We start from the raw sequence: 12,166 nt of genomic DNA, 5'->3' as shown, positions 1-12,166 counted from the left end.
TTGAGTCCATCTCAGCTCTCATGGCCTCCACCCACTTCTGGGAATCTATGTCTAACATAGCTTCCGCGTAAGTCACGAGATCCTCTTCACTAGTCAAGGCTTCCACCAGGTAGGTATCCTAGTCATAACCATATCGGACTGGTGGTCTGGATACCCGGGTGGACCTTCTAGGTTGGTCACTACCTGGAACTTGTGGGACATCTCCCACTTCTCGTGAGCTCTCCTCATCAAGAACTATTTCCTGACGATGAGTGTCCATGATGTATTCAGATTCTAAGAATTGGGCATTTCGACTGCAGAACACTTTCTGCTCACTTGGGTCATAGAATAGATAACCCACTGAATCCTTTGGGTAGCCTATAAATAGGCAACGGCTGGTTTTGGATTCCAACTTGTCCGCACTTATTCTTCTAACGTGTGCAGGACAACCCCAAATCTTCAAATGTCTTACACTTGGCTTCGTTCCGGTCCATAGTTCATATGGAGTTTTTGGAATTGATTTGGTTGGAACCTGATTCAGCACGTAGATAGCAGTCTCTAATGCATATCCCCAAAAGGATGTGGGTAATTCTGAGCGTATGAGAAGTGACCGAACCATGTCCAACAATGTCCTATTCCTCCTCTCTGAAAGACCATTGAGTTGTGCTGTAGCAGGAGGAGCTAGTTGTGACACTATCCCATTGTCCTTTAAGTAGTCCCTGAATTCGTCAGAGAGATACTCGCCACCTCGATCCGATTGAAGGGCCTTAACTTATTTCCCTAACTGTTTCTCGACTTCCTTTCTGAACTCTCTGAACTTTTCAAAGGATTCAGATTTGTATCTCATTAGGTACACGTAACCATATCGTGAAAAATCATCTGTAAAGGTGATGAAGTACACATGTTGATTCCGTGTCCTAACACTCAGGGGCCACATACATCAGTATGTATTAGGTCAAGTGTGCCTCTAGATCTTTCAGGCTTACCGTCAAATGGCCACTTAGTCATCTTACCTTGAAGGCAAGGCTCACAAGTGGAAAGATTTTCTACGGTTAGAAAATCCAAAGGACCATCCTTTACCAGTCTTGTGATTTGGTCAATACCGATATGGCTAAGTCGGTAATGCCAGAGGCACGTGGGATTAACTGTATCACGATTCATTTTCTTGGGAGTTTTGACTGACGTAGTTTCGGTTAGGTTAGTTTCTAGAGAAGGATGTAGAACATAGAGACCATTGTCCAGTTCCCCGCATGTGATGAATTTGTTATTCCGTTTAACAGTAATCATATTACTAAAATAAACAGTATATTCATCAGCACACAGTTTAGAAACAGAAATTAAATTTCTTCTCAAGTTCTGTACATAAAGACAATCTTTAAGTACAAGGACTCCTTCTCTAAAAACTAATTCTACGTTCCTATCGCCGCAGCTGCAACACTTGCAGTTGTTCCCAAGAATAGTGTAACCTCGCCATCACTCAATCTTCTGCTAACTTCGAACCCCTGCAGTGAGTTACACGCATGAGTTGAAGCCCCAGAGTCAACACACCAGGACACAGAAGTAACTAACATATTAGTTTCTATGACACAAGTTTCGATGTTACCTTTCTTAGATTCCAGGTAGGCAGGACAGTTCCTCTTCCAGTGGCCGGTCTATTTGCAGAAGTGACAAACATCCGATGCCTTATTCTTCTTCTGCTTCTTGGGTTTGGCAGCTTTCTTCTAGGGCTTCTTTGCCTTTCTCTTTTTCTTGCCCGATCTGTTAGTTTTAGCAAGCATAACCACAGGCTCATCATTCTTTAAAAGATCCTCGGCCCTCTGCAACATATTGCTGAGTTCCTGGACGCTGACATTCAGCTTATTCATGTTGTAGTTCATAGTGAATGCATTGAAGGAAGAGGGCAAAGAATTCAGGATGACATCCACTTGCGTGCCAAGATCTAGCCCAGATCCAAGAGCTTCAAGTTCATTAATGTATCCCATCATCCGAAGACAATGGTCATGAACTTTCTGCCCCTTGGACATCTGTGCGGTCATGAACAATTTCAAGACCTTCTGTCGAGTAGAACGGTTCTGCTCTTCATACGTTGTTCTTAGACTGTCCAATATGTCCTTGGCTAGTTCAATCTGATCGAACTGCCTCTGTATTGAGTTGTCTAATGAGGCAATGACAAAGCAGCGGACTAGGGAGTTCTTATCTTCCCAATCTTGGTAGTCCCTCCTACGGGCCTCAGAAGCCCTATCACCCGGATGTTCCAGGGCAGGATTTTTCACCACCTTATCTAACTTTTCAGAAGTTAGGACCAGCATAAGATTTTTGTACCAATCGGCATAGTTTGGGCCCTTAAGCTTGTTATCATCTAGAAGCTTTGCAAATTGACCGCTTGCCATTTTTTGATAAAACAGCAAAAACGTTAGTCCACAACCTTAGTCTGATTCATATTAACTACATAGATATGGCTTTTAATCTATGTTCCATTCCCATTTATTAATCTCTGAGATTTTCCCTCCCTTCTCAGTGACGGAGACGACGGAATGTCTTTGGAAATGTGGGAAATCACATAGGGTGCATGAAGCCGACTGTTTCAGTTGCATAACCCCACCACTTTTCTGTGATGGACCATATCCACTCATCAGATGAGTTTCCCTTTGGCCTCTGTCAAACAAGGTTCAGAGCCGTTTTCAGGTAAACCTTTCTATCCAATGAGTACACACCCATCATATTCAGGTTACGCCAAGGTACCGTGAAAGAGTTCACATTTTCTGGTGAAGCCCCTCCCACATCGGTCTATGACGCCCCTATCATCTAATGAAACACTCTAACAGATCCAACAGCAAATGGATAGCCCAATTTTTTGGTGCGTTTCCTCATTACTGATGGACCCATCATTGTGCTAATGACGGAAGGCCTTTAGAGAGTCCATCATGTTAGACAGTTTTGTATGCCCTTAGCTTCAATCTGATTTGATGTACTTTTGTTATTTAGTGGAAATAAATAAAGTGCATGTTTGATTCATGTTGTTTGGTTTAATTCTATGTAAAACCCTAAAACTGGACATTTATAGAGACTCATGTTAGTTTTAAATGTTCACAGCCGTTGGATAAGTCTGGGGAGATTTATCCTGCCAAGGCTAATACTGGTGTGCCACCAAGTGTTGGGATGGCCTGTCTCAGCCAACAGAGTAAGATCCGAGGCACATGCAGTATGGGATTACTTGAATCCTTGAACCGGACCAGATTTCCAGTATTGCCCTGGACCTTGGAGATAGATGGGCAAAACTGGAAAGTTACACCTGACCCCTAGACTCGATTATGACATTTCACTAGGTGTTGGATCAGACTGCCTTTGATATGCCATTCAGTGAGATCCTTAGCGGGGATCAAAACCTGGGTATGTTGGGGCAGTTTGAGAATTCATCTGAGTGGGTGATCATAGTGACAGAATCAGCCACTTTGTCGGACAAAGGGTAATGATCGGGAATGCACTCTCTTTGATGGAAACCAAACTGCCGGCAGTTGATTTCAATCGTTGGAATTTTGTTTTGCAAAATTAATATATTTATATATATATATATGTACGGTTTCAAATTGTTTGCAAATGGTTTTAATTCCCGGGATCCATGTGAGAGGAGAGTGCGGCACTGTTCCTTGCAGCCGAGGGAGAGGTCCTCTCTTGTCGAGCAGTGCTTGATCATTAAGGGCTGAGAGGTTAAGTGTAAGACCATTGAGGATAATACCTGGTGGGCTAATCTTGCACCTGCCCACAGTCCCTGGGTTTTTATAAGATGGCTTGGCCTAGGGACCACTTAATGTAAGTGTTGGACCCATAGGGTCCATATGATGGACTCAAGGGGTTCATTGAGTTTTTCAGTGAATTCGGCTGGGCCTTGTTTTAGAGGCTGGGCCGAACCCATGTGGCTGGTGTGTAGATCAATGCTTGGGTCCCACGCCATACAAAGAAGCCCAACTGGGCTGCAGATTGGAAAGTAATTAGACACTGAACACTTAATGGGCCAAAAGCCCATTTCGAGGTGGGCTGATATGATCACCCATCCATGGGGCGAATTTGAGATTAATGTTAGTAAAAGGATTGGGTCTTTAGCCTTATCCATTCTTAGAGACCAAATTCAAATTAGATTTGAATCTGGTAACCTTCTGATAAGATCAGGAGTAAGCTAACTCTATCTACAGAAAGGATTAAGATTATCCCCTATCAAAATACTGATTTGGATTGGGATAACTCCTAAAAAGGATGTTTCTTAATTAAGAAGAAAGGAGGAGATTTCGAACCACTTTGAAGAGATATAGGATATCTCCTGCGAATTGAGATAGGATCTCATTCATACTCTCCAGAAAAACAGAAAAAGCAGTTCAGCCTTTTTCGTTTTGGAGATCTCCTCCTGCTGCCGCCATCTGCCATTGAAAGATTAGATCTTTGCAGAAAAGAAAGTCAAGAAATCTGTTCTTGACATCAGTCTTGCAAGAAAGACTGAAAAAGATTCAGTGTTTAGTACTTCCAGAGGATTCTTGTGAAGGATCCAGTGTGTAGGACGCACCCTGCTGGTTCTGTTCCATTCACAGCTGTGTCATCTTCAGCAGGAACGGATCTTGGAGCATTCTTTGGGCGTGAACACCAACTTTGGGAGATACTACTTCTCCGGATCAGGTATATTCCTCCCATTTATCTTTTGGTACAGATCTGGTTTGATTATGGTTCAACTAGGATCCTTGAATATTGTATTCTAAATTTAGGGAATATGATTCCCAGTTGGGAGAAGGTAGGAAATTTTTGAAATTCGCCCACCCATTCCGCAACCTTTATGGCGTCCATTAGATGGATCCTACCATTCTTTCACATCAAATAGATCTCCCTATCACACGCACTCATATTTGCTTGGAGGGAACAAAATTACGCCCTAGTTCTAATTTAGGTCAAACCAAAGTGGCTCCCACTGGCTTTCATAAAGCTAGATTTCTGGTGGGCCTCAATCGGCTAGGGGTTCGGTACGCATCCCTTTTCAGGGTTGTGGGGCCCACCAAGTAGAGAGGGGTCATCCAATGACCTTAAGGGACACCATGGCAATGATGTGCATTCAGCCATGGTGTGCACAAGAGCCACTAACGAGTTAACATGGGCCAAGTGCTTATGGCCCATGGTCGTAGCACATCATACATCCAAACATCACATGTAAAGGAAGAATTGATCCAATCAATTAACTGCTATAAAGCCCATCGAATGGCCCATTTAAAAACCTAAAGCATTAACAATTAATGTTCACTAGGTGTATGGGCTGAATAGCAGTTAGTAGTTCGGCCCATACAGCTTTTCTCACAACAATGGGCTTTTGCAGTTTTAACCCTTTAAAACTGGGCTTTATAGGTGGGCCGAATTAATCCCTGTAATTGAACATCAGATTTGGAATAACCAGTGTGAGAAATATGGACTAAAAAACAGCCCCCTTCGAATCTCAGATTCGGTCCAAACAATTTTGGTCCAATCTAGTCCGAAAAGGTCCAAAACTGATTTTCAATTCAATAATTAATTAAGGAGAGATCTGAAATTAATAATTTTTTATTGTAGACAATCACAAATGAAAAATATGGACTGTTCATACCACCTGCAAAACAGAGGTTAATCACAAAAGTTACAGTTTCATAAACTGTAAATCGTAGTATGCGATTTCTCCATCTGCAAATCTCCAGCGCCGCCATCTTCTTCCTTCTTCTTTAATCAAGAAAATAAATAAAAAACAGAAATCCTATTTCTATTAATTAATTACATTCTTGATCAAATCCTATACATTCAGTTTATAAAAAAATATATATTTACAGACCGAATAATAATAACAGGAAGAAAAAAGGGTGCACAGACTATTTACGCCAAAACTGCACTGTGATCTCCAGGTTTGAACAGTCCATTAAATTAAAAATAAATAAAGAACAATTCTGAAAAAATTTTTGGATTTAACCAAATTAATTTCAGATCAAACGCCCTTAACAAGAAACCATTTCTTGAAGAAAAAGGAAAGCAATATGCGCAGATCTTGGCAGAACATTTTCTGTTCATCTGTGCAGGGTCAGATCTGATTTTCTTTTGGTTCAAGATTCAAACCTGTGGCTCTGATACCATTGAAAGAATGGTAGGATCCATCTAATGGACGCCAAGAAAGGTGCGGAATGGGGGCGAATTTCAAAAAAATTTCCTACCTTCTTCCAACTGGAAATCATATTCCCTAAAATTAGAATACATTATTCAAGGATCCTACTTGAACCATAAACAAACCAGATCTGAACCAAAAGGAAACAGGAAGGATTATACCTGATCCGGAGAAATAATATCTCCAAAAGTTGGTGTTCACGCCCAAAGAAGTGACCAAGATCCGCTCCTGCTGAAGATGACACAGCTGTGGATGGAACGGAACTAGTAGGGTGCGTCCTACACACTGGATTCTTCACAAGAACCCTCTGGAAATCTTGAACACCGATTCCTAGTGTCTTTCTTGCAAGACTATTGTCAAGAACTGCTTTCTTGACTTCCTGTTGATGCAAAGATCCAATCTTTCAACAGGTAGTGGCGGCGGCTGAAGGAGGAGAAGTCTAGGGACGAAGAGGGTAGAATTGTCTCTTCTCTCTGGAGTCTGTGAGAGATCAAATCTCAGATTGCAGGATGTATTTCTTGCTTACTCAAACCCCCTAGTTCGAAATCTGATATTTCTGCTAGTGTTTTCTCCTCTTCCTTCTTGATTAATAAACCTCCCAATATTTTGGGAGTTATCCCAATCCAATTCAGTATTTGGATAGAGGTTAATCTCAATCCTATCTGCAGATTAAGTTAGTTAACTCCTGATCTTATCAGGAGGTTACCAGATTCAAATTTAATTTGAATTTGGTCTCTTAGAGTGGATAAGGTCAAAGACCCAATCCTTTTACTAACACTAATCTCATATTCGCCCTATGAACTGGTGATCATATCAGTCCAATTTGAAATGGGCTTTTGGCCCATTAAGTGTTCAGTGTTTAACTAGTTTCCAACCTGCTGCCCAGTTGGGCTTCTTTGTATGGCGTGGGACCCAAGCATTGATCTACACACTAGCCACATGGGTTCGGCCCAGCCTCTATTACAAGGCCCAGCCGAATTCACTGAAAGACTCAGTGACCCCCTTGAGCCCATCACATGGACCCTATGGGCCCAATACTTACATTAAGTAGTCCCTGGGCCAAGCCATCTTATAAAAACCCAAGGACTGTGGGCAGGTGCAAGACTAGCCCATCAGGTATTATCCTAAATGGTCTTACACTTAACCTCTCAGCCCTTAATGATCAAGCACTGCCCGACAAGAGAAGACCTCTCTCTCGGTTGCAAGGAACAGTGTTGCACTCTCTACTCACATGGATCCCGGGAATTAAAACCTTTTGCAAATCTTTTGAAACCGTACATATACATATATATATATATATATATATATATCTTATTTTGCAAAACAAAATTCAATCGATTGAAATCAATTGCCGGTAGTTTGGTTTCCATCAAAGAGAGTGCATTACCGATCATTACCATTGTCCGACAAAGGGGCTGATCCTGTCACTATGACCACTCACTCAGATGAATTCTCAGACTGCCCCAACATGTCCAGGTTTTGACTCCCACTAAGGATCTCACTGATTGACACATCAAAGACAGCCTAATCTAACACCTAGTGATGTGTCATAATCGAGTCTAGGGGTCAGGTGTAACTTTCCAATTTTGCCCATCTGTCTCCAAGGTCTAGGGCAATACTGAAAATCTGGTCCGGTTCAAGGGTTCAAGCAATCCCATACTGCCTGTGCCTTGAGTTTTACCCTGATGGCCGAAACAAGCCATCCCAACACTTGGTGGCACACCAGTATCAGCCTTGGCAGGATAAATCTCCCCAGACTTATCCAATGGCTGTGAACATTTAAAACTAACACAAGTTTCTATAAGTGTCTAGTTTTAGGGTCTTACACAGAATTATATCAAACAACATGAATCAAACATGCACTTAAATTTATTTCCACTAAATAACAAAAGTACATCAAATCCGATTGAAGCTAAGGGCATACAAGACTGTCTAACAAAGATAGCATGTTTGGCATAAAAAGAAATAACTGACCTCATAGCCTCTACAAATATAAGTTCTTACCTGCAGTGTTTGAGAAGGGATCTGATCTTTTTTCACATTGATGATCCGAGTACAGTGACAATGAACCATTCAAGGAGTTGTGGAAAACACAAGATTCACATTGCACGTTAAGAGCCTGTTCAACTAAATGCTCCAATCTTCTTTCTGGTATCATAACCATGGGAGGAAGCAATTTCTGCAATTTCTCCACAAGCTTCGACCTTGATTTTGCACTCACACTGCCTTGACTGGAACACCCAAGTAACACAGACTGTGAAAGAGACATAATGCACATAGAAAGCTCATGCACTCGGTTTTTGTTAATTCCAAGAGGTTCTATCTCTATCCTCAGTGTCTTCAAAGCATCCATGACTTTTCCCTTGTCCAGTAGCTCAAAGAACTTGTACTCAAAAATCAAAAAAGATGCAGACTTCACAGTTCCTTCATCAATAAGACCAATTTTGTGTAATGTAGCCACACTCTCATCCCAGTTCCCATCAATTAATTGCTGCCTAAACAAATCCACCATGGAGGAGTGCAAGGGTATCCCTGACTCTTCCTCCAGAAGAGCCCCACTCCTGTCATAACCAAGGGAGTACAAGGCCTTGGTAATGATCCTGACAAATTCCACTCTTTCAATAAGTCCTTGAGTACCAACCATCTGTTCGTCCCCTTGGGAAGGTAGAGGTCGAGGCATCAAGTCTCCCGAAGAGCCAGTAAGGGTCTCTGCAAGAGATGAATTATTCAACGGGCTCCTCAATTCTCCAGAGGATAATTTCACACGTTTTGAGGGTGGTTCATCATCCTCTACACCTCCCATGAAATGCCCAAAATCAGCCCATATATATCCAACCCCAGAAACAGGCTAAAATATTTAGCTGAAAAGCAGGGGAATTTGATCTCAGACGCCTCCAGATGAAACACCAATCAGAGGACACGCAACTAAATATAAGCAGTGAAATCATGGAGTTCAAATCGTAAGGAACGATTTGAACAAAACAGACAACCAAGGAAAAATAAATTGTTCTGGGCACCGATTCAAAAACCATTCAAAGAGAAAAACAAATATTTACCAATTAAGTCAAAGGGGGCTCAATGTCCCAAACCCAGAAGAGAAATCTCAAAGCATACAGAGAGAGAAGAGGCCAAAACTATCGATAAAGAAAAAGGAAAAAAAAAAAAAAGGAGCTTCTACTTTTCTTTTTCGTCTACATTCTATGCATGCATTAATATTGATAAATGTGTCCTATTTTACAAATAAAGGAACAGAATTGATCAAAAGCGATCAAATAAATCATCTGCTGGGTTTGTATAGTACAATGGATAAAACGTAAAAGTTCAGTCAGCTTGTTTACTGCAGATATAAAGGAAAGGGTGTTTGGGAAAGGACATTGGGTGGGATATCTTCGAGTGGAGGAAAACAGTTCCTGGTGGACACATAGAAATAATTTAAATAATGACAAATTAAAGAAATGGAAAAAGAAGGCTGAATTCCAGAATAAATTGATACATTCAAAGCATTTTGTGTGTGTGTGCTTTTGTGAGATATGATGAAATTTATAACTCAAAAACGGCATACATTTTAACTGTTAATCCGCCCAACACATCCCTTACCTCAGATGGGCCTGGTGTCATTCTCTTTAATAATAGTTTTTGTTGGGAAGATGAGGTTACTGTAACTTAGGAAGAAAAGTTCTGATGCGCGTCTGAAGACATTGTCTTTAATTTGTTATTTGCCCCCATTTAGTTTTACTGAGTTTGTTGTTGGGTTATAGGCAAATTTGTTCCCAGGATACAACAGAGCCTTGGGCGAGAATCTGCAACCAGCAAAGTTGAAGAGTCTCCAAAGAAACCTTCTGTGAGACTGTAGCAGACCGAACTGAGAGAGAGAGATAGTGAATTTCAAAATTGTGTGTTTTGGAGTCTGATTCATGCTCCTTAAATAATTTGTGAAGAGGTATGAGGAAAAGGTAGGTGCTGGTTTAGAGAAGGCACCTTGAACAGTCACAATTTCAACCATTGTGACTATTTAAAAAGTTGTTAACATTTGGTGATTGTTAACTTTGAATTGTGCCTCTTGATCACACCCGATCGAATTGTAACCGTTGATCTCATCAACGATGATCAACGGTCATCAACGCACCAAAACCAGAGCCGCCCATCGCGAGCCACACGGGTGCGCGCAAAGTGCGAGCAAAGTGCGCCTCTAAAGCGCCTCATTGTGCCACATACACACGCGCACACGTGTGCGCATGTTGCGCGGTATCGAATCCCCATACTCTCCTTTACTAATTCTAAGGAGTGTAAATCAGCTCCTATTGAAATACTGAAAACACACCTTGTAATTATCCAATGTGCGACAAGTTCAAAACTGGGTTTTTTTTTTAAGAGAAAAACTGATTTTCCAACCAAGTGTGCAGGTGCAATTTCTCATGTAATTGACCAATCAAACCCATTGGATTTAATCTCTTATGAGATTAAAATCCAACAATCCCCCACATTGATTGATCAATTACATAGTTCTATCTCAATCCAAACTACTATAACACAGTTTACTTACTTGTAAATCGACTGAGTTTATTTACTGCAAATGCAATATCAGGTCTGGTACAAAGCATAGCATACATCAAGCTCCCTACTACACTAGCATACTCAAGTTATGCAATTGCTCTATCAGTATTTTCTATTAGTTTTATACTAGAATCATATGGCATGCTATATTCTTTAAACCCTAAATGCTTAATTTCTCAAGTACTTTCTCAATATAATGTGATTGGCTTAGTGCATAGCCCTTACTATGCTTTTTAACTTTTATTCCCAAGATGGTATCTACTTCTCCTAAATCTTTCATCTTGAAAACAGAGGATAAGTAGTTTTTAGTTTCATTTATGCCAACCATATTTGTACCCACAATAAGCATATCATCCACATAAAGACACACAATTACTCTATAATTTTCAGTGAATTTTGAGTAGATGCATCTATCAGCACTATTATGTTTAAAACCAAAAGCTAGAATGCAAGAATCAAATTTCTCATGCCACTGTTTAGGTGTTTGTTTTAATCCATATAGTGATTTAACCGGTTTATAGACTTTTTTCTCATTTCCAAGAAGAACAAATCCTTCTGGTTGTTCTATGTAAACCTCTTCATTTAAATCACCATTTAAGAAAGCAGTTTTAACATCCATTTGGTGAATAGATGAGTGATAAATGGATGTTAATGCTATAAGTGTTCTAATAGAAGTTGTTCTAGCCACTGGTGCATAAGTGTCAAAGTAATCAATCCCATCCTTTTGACTAAATCCTTTGGCTACCGGTCTAGCCTTAAAAGTTTGCACAGTTCCATCAGTGTTGTATTTTCTTCTAAGCACCCATTTACATTTTATTGGTTTTGATCCTGGAAGCAGATCTACTAGTATCCATGTGTTATTTGGCATTATTGAATCCATTTTATCATTTATATCTTTCTTCCAAAAGGCAGCATCTCTAGAGGTCATGGCATCACTATAGGTTTTTGGATCATTTTCAATGTTTAGGACAATGAGTATTTCATTTAAAATCTTCTCTCTATCAGCATCAACCAAAAATATAATTGATTAAGTAGAGATAAAATCTGAACCTAAGTGTTTCTCTGTTCTTTGTCTTTGACTTCTTCTAAGTCCTATTGTAGGTGTTATAGTTGTGTCATTTCTTCTTTTAGTCTCATTATTATCAACAGGTATTGAGATTTGAGTTTCTCTGTTATTTCCTGTGGATTCATTTTCTGTAGGTTCAGAACACAGTTTATTTTTAAAGAAATCAACATCTCTAGTTTCAATTATTATGTTGAACTCTAAGTCTAGAAGCCTATAGGCCTTGCTATGTTCTACATATCTAACAAACATACTTTTCTTAACTCTAAGTCCTAGTTTGGTTCTTTTAGGATCTGAAACTCTACAATATGCTAAGCACCCCTACACTTTCAGATATGCTAAAGTAGATTTTATTCTTGTCCATAATTCATATGGGCATTTGTTATTAACTCTAGAAACAATTCTTCTATGTA

At 40.2% G+C, this 12,166-nt stretch overlaps 1 pseudogene; it reads right to left on the bottom strand.

The window, feature by feature from the left end:
• Positions 1 to 9,024, bottom strand: part of LOC148865965 (WD repeat-containing protein 26 homolog) — a 117,624-nt pseudogene extending 108,600 nt beyond the window's left edge.
• Between the last annotated feature and the right edge of the window lie 3,142 nt (positions 9,025 to 12,166).

The sequence above is a fragment of the Nelumbo lutea genome, chromosome 3 (genome assembly GCF_056320005.1).
Source record: "Nelumbo lutea isolate HS-2025 chromosome 3, American lotus-T2T, whole genome shotgun sequence".
Lineage (NCBI taxonomy): Eukaryota > Viridiplantae > Streptophyta > Magnoliopsida > Proteales > Nelumbonaceae > Nelumbo > Nelumbo lutea.
Note: the sequence above shows the minus strand (reverse complement) of the source record. Positions and strands in the feature narration are given on the sequence as shown.